This window comes from Heterodontus francisci, chromosome 13 (genome assembly GCF_036365525.1).
Source record: "Heterodontus francisci isolate sHetFra1 chromosome 13, sHetFra1.hap1, whole genome shotgun sequence".
Classification (NCBI taxonomy): Eukaryota; Metazoa; Chordata; class Chondrichthyes; order Heterodontiformes; family Heterodontidae; genus Heterodontus; species Heterodontus francisci.
The window spans coordinates 90,345,564-90,351,344 of record NC_090383.1 but is presented as its reverse complement, the minus strand read 5'-3'; positions in this window follow the sequence as shown (position 1 = coordinate 90,351,344).

Here is a 5,781-nt window from a genome sequence, read left to right as displayed (position 1 = left end):
ATGGGGCAATTTGTAACAAAATGGACTGGCTATGACTTTGATCACCATCATCAGGCTTTCTGAAGGAAGACAAAATAGAGTTGGGTGGGTACCTAAAAAGCAATTGAACAGAAGTTGAGAAAGCAACAAAGGAAATTTTTTTTTTATTCATTCATGGGATGTGGGCGTCACTGGCTATCCCAGCATTTATTGCCCATCCCTAATTGCCCTTGAGAAGGTGGTGGTGAGCTGCCTTCTTGAACCGCTGCAGTCCATTTGGGGTAGGTCGACTCACAGTGCTGTTAGGAAGGGAGTTCCAGGATTTTGACCCAGCGACAGTGAAGGAACTGTGATATAGTTCCAAGTCAAATAACAAAGAACAAAGAACAGTACAGCACAGGAACAGGCCATTCGGCCCTCCAAGCCTGCGCCGATCTTGATGACTGCCTAAACTAAAACCTTCTGCACTTCCGGGGTACGTATCCCTCTATTCCCATCCTATTCATGTATTTGTCAAGATGCCTCTTAAACGTCTCTATGGTACCTGCTTCCACCACCTCCCCCGGCAACAAGTTCCAGGCACTCACCACCCTCTGTGTAAAAAACTTGCCTCGCACATCCCCTCTAAACTTTGCCCCTCTCACCTTAAACCTATGTCCTCTAGTAACTGACTCTTCCACCCTGGGAAAAAGCTTCTGACTATCCACTCTGTCCATGCCGCTTATAACTTTGTAAACCTCTATCATGTCGCCCTTCCACCTCTGTCGTTCCAGTGAAAACAATCCGAGTTTATCCAACCTCTCCTCATAACTAATACCCTCCAGACCAGGCAACATCCTGGTAAACCTCTTCTGTACCCTCTCCAAAGTCTCCACGTCCTTCTGGTAGCGTGGCGACCAGAATTGCACGCAATATTCTAAGTGTGGCCGAACTAAAGTTCTGTACAGCTGCAGCATGACTTGCCTATTTTTATACTCTATGCCCCGACCGATGAAGGCAAGCATGCCGTATGCCTTCTTGACTACCTTATCCACCTGCGTTGCCACTTTCAGTGACCTGTGGACCTGTACGCCCAGATCTCTCTGCCTGTCAATACTCCTAAGGGTTCTGCCATTTACTGTATACTTCCCACCTGCATTAGATCTTCCAAAATGCATTACCTCACATTTGTCCAAATTAAACTCCATCTGTCTTTTCTCCGCCCAAGTCTCCAACCGATCTATATCCTGCTGTATCCTCTGACAATCCTCATCACTGTCTGCAACTCCTCCAACCTTTGTGTCGTCCGCAAACTTACTAATCAGACCAGCTACATTTTCCTCCAAATCATTTATATATACTACAAACAGCAAAGGTCCCACCCAGCACTGATCCCTGTGGAACACCACTAGTCACATCCCTCCATTCAGAAAAGCACCCTTCCACTGCTACCCTCTGTCTGCTATGACCGAGCCAGTTCTGTATCCATCTTGCCAGCTCACCTCTGATCCCACGTGACTTCACTTTTTGTATCAGTCTCCCATGAGTCAGGATGGTGTGTGACTTGGAGGGGAACTTGCAGGTGGTGCTGTTCCCATGTATTTGCTGCCCTTGTCCTTCTAGTTCGTAGAGGTCGCGGGTTTGGAAGGTGCTGTTCAAGGAGCCTCGGTGCATTGGTGCAGTGCATCTTGTAGATGGTACACACTGCTGCTACTGTGCGTTGGTGGTGGAGGGAGTGAATGTTTGTAGATGGTGTGCCAATCAAGCGGGCCGCTTTGTCCTGGATGGTGTCGAGCTTCTTGAGTGTTGTTGGAGCTGCACCCATCCAGGCAAGTGGAGAGTATTCCATCACACTCCTGACTTGTGCCTTGTAGATGGTGGACAGGCTTTGGGGAGTCAGGAGGTGAGTTACTTGCCTCAGGATTCCTAGCCTCTGACCTGCTCTTGTAGCCACGGTATTTATATGGCTACTCCAGTTCAGTTTCTGGTCAAAGGCCCCGAGGATGTTGATAGTGGGGGATTCAGCGATGGTAATGCCGTTGAATGTCAAGGGGAGATGGTTAGATACTCTCTTGTTGGAGATGGTCATTGCCTGGCACTTGTGTGGCGCGAATGTTACTTGCCACTTATCAGCCCAAGCCTGGATATTGTCCAGGTCTTGCTGCATTTCTACACAGACTGCTTCAGTATCTGTGGAGTCACGAATGGTGCTGAACATTGTGCAATCATCAGCGAACATCCCCACCTTATGATTGAAAGAAGGTCATTGATGAAGCAACTGAAGATGGTTGGGCCCAGGACACTATCCTGAGGAACTCCAGCAGTGATGTCCTGGAGCTCAGATGATTGACCTCCAACAACCACAACCATCTTCCTTTGTGCTCGGTATGACTCCAGCCAGCGGAGTGTTTTCCCCCTGATTCCCATTGACCTCAGTTTTGCTCGGGCTCCTTGATGCCATACTCGGTCAAATGCTGCCTTGATGTCAAGGGCAGTCACTCTCACCTCACCTCTTGAGTTCAGCTGTTTTGTCCATGTTTGAACCAAGGCTGTAATGAGGTCAGGAGCTGAGTGGCCCTGGCGGAACCCAAACTGAGCGTCACTGAGCAGGTTATTGCTAAGCAAGTGCTGCTTGATGGCACTGTTGAAGACACCTTCCATCAATTTTCTGATGATTGAGAGTAGGCTGATGGGATGGTAATTGGCCGGGTTGGACTTGTCCTGTTTTTTGTGTGCAGGATATACCTGGGCAATTTTCCACATTGCAGGGTAGATGCCAGTGTTGTAGCTGTACTGGAACAGCTTGGCTAGGGGCGCGGCAAGTTCTGGAGCACAGGTCTTCAGTACTATTGCCGGAATATTGTCAGGGACCATAGCTTTTGCAGTATCCAGTGCCTTCAGTCATTTCTTGATATCACGCGGAGTTAATCGAATTTGGCTGAAGACTGGCATCTGTGATGCTGGGGACCTCAGGAGGAGGCCGAGATGGATCATCAACTCGGCACTTCTGGCTGAAGATTGTTGCAAATGCTTCAGCCTTATCTTTCGCACTGATGTGCTGGGCTCCCCCATCAATGAGGATGGGGATATTTGTGGAGCCACCTCCTCCAGTTAGTTGTTTAATTGTCCACCACCATTCACGGCTGGATGTGGCAGGACTGCAGAGCTTAGATCTGATCCGTTGGCTATGGGATCACTTAGCTCTGTCTATCGCATGCTGCTTATGCAGTTTGGCATGCAAGTAGTCCTGGGTTATAGCTTCACCAGGTTGACACCTCATTTTGAGGTATGCCTGGTGCTGCTCCTGGCATGCCCTCCTGCACTCTTCATTGAACCAGGGTTGGTCTCTTGGCTTGATGGTAATGGTAGAGTGAGGTATATGCCGGGCCATGAGGTTACAGATTGTGGATGAGTACAATTCTGCTGCTGCTGATGGCCCACAGCGCCTCATGGATGCCCAGTTTTGCATTGCTAGATCTGTTCGAAATCTATCCCATTTAGCACGGTGATAGTGCCACACAACACGATGGAGGGTATCCTCAATGTGAAGGCGGGACTTAGTCTCCACAAGTACTGTGTGGTGGTCACTCTTACCAATACTGTCATGGACAGAAGCATCTGTGGCAGGCAGATTGGTGAGGACGAGGTCAAGTATGTTTTCCCCTCGTGTTGGTTCCCCCACCACCTGCCGCAGACCCACTCTAGCAGCTATGTCCTTTAGGACTTGGCCAGCTTGGCCAGTAATGGTGCCCCTGTAGGCTACATGTAGGCCAGACCAGGTAAGGACAGCAGATTTCCTTCCCAAAAGGACATTAGTGAATCGGATGGGTTTTTACAACAATCGACAATGGTTTCATGGCCATCATTAGACTAGCTTTTTTAATTCCAGATTTATTAATTAAATTCAAATTCCACCTTCTGCTGTGGTGGGATTCGAACCCATGTCCCCAGAGAAATACCCTGGGTATCTGGGTTACTAGTCCAGTGACAATACCACTACGCCACCGCCTACCCCCAGACTTCAGGGTTCCTTCATCAGAACTGAGCTTACACCAGTAGTACTCCTCTGCTCTTCTCCAAATAGTGCCGTGGGATCTTTTACATCCAGGAGTCTAGATATAACATCTCATCCAAAAGACAAGAGGCTAAGAATTGGCATTTTTCGGACACTGAGGTCGAGATTCTCGACCCGTCTGCATTGATTCTGTTGGAGGTGGGCAGCGTGTAAATATCCTCCCGTCTCATTACCATGATTCCCGCATAGGGATGAGCATTTGCTTCATTGTTGGCTCCCTGTTTACACTGTCAGCTTCCTCTGCACTCAATAGGGGGCCGATCAACGTTGTACTAATAGCATGTGGTGCAGCCAGCCTATTCTTAAAGGCAGTCTGTCCCTCTTAAAGAGAATATACTCTGAATAATATTGCTGCAATTCAAAACATGGAAAATGGTGCACCACAGCAGACAGAGAGTTCCAGTTCCGGGGTGACGGATGTGGCACTGGAGTCATTAGTGGTGGAGATGGACAGTAGGAGAGATGCCATTGTTCCGAAGCCTTCAATGACCACCCACAGAAGGGAATGGGAGCAGGGGTCCAGAGAAGTCAATTCTCAGCATTTGAACCCAATGACCTCACTAGTCAAGGCCAGTGAACGCGTCTTTGCATGACATCACCAACCCACTACACTACAAACCTCTCATGCTGGTAAATGCACCCCCATCATTCACCCAGCAACACTCCATGGCACTCAGGGCTCACGCGTAACATCCAGATACTTGAACTCACTCTCACACACTTATCAATCCTGCCAGCCTCACACCCACCTTTCGCTGCCTCCATATCCCATCAGCTATTCAGCTTCGGCACGCACATCACTCAAACACAGCACGACACAATCACTGACATTCTGCTCGCTGTCTTGCAGGATAAGGTGTCCACAATAGAAGTGAGCTGAGCAGAACCGGCAGGGTCAAGGATGCCTGCATCTCTTGAGCCCTAACGAGGAGGCTATCAATGCCCGTGGTGTCCGCTGTCGCTGAAAACATTGAGGATTACGGTATGTTCCTGCCTTACGCCCCTTCTCAACTTTCAGCTTACCCTCATCCTGCTATCTGGCATGATGAGCAAGCTACTAATGGTGTGACCAATTACTTATTGCTTCCCACCCCACCCCCAATTCCCTCAGGTCATCCTTCCCCTTCTGATTTCTGGGTGTCAGACACCCAAGAACTGCCGCCTGCCCATCTACAGCAGCCCACGGAGGAAGAGAGAGAACAACAGCACAGCACTGATGAAGAGGCCCCATCACTTGATCTGACACTTGCAGCCACCAACTCAGATATTGGTACTGCACGTAGTTTAGCTAGACAAGAATGTAACCAGGCGAGAGCAATATTATTCAGTGTAGATTTTCTTTAAGAGGGACAGACTGCCTTTAAGAAGAACAGGCTGGCAGCACCACGTGCTATTAGTACAACGCTGATCGGCCCCCTACTGAGCACGGAGGCAGCCGACAGTGCGAAGAGGCAGCTAACAATGAAGCAAATTCTCATCCCTATGCTGGAATCAGGGTAATGAGATGGGAGGGTATTTGGACGACAATGGAGAGGCGTTGAGGAGGATGGTGCAGTCAACTGTGATAAAAGCTGCAGGCAGGTCAGGAAAGATGAGGAGGGATAATTTACCTTTGTCATAGTCACATAGGATGCCATTTCTGACTTTGATAAGAGCTGCTTTGGTACCGGGGCAGGAGTGAAAACCTGATTGGAGGGATATGAACATGGAGTACTGGAAATGATGGGCAGGGATTTGGGACGTGACAA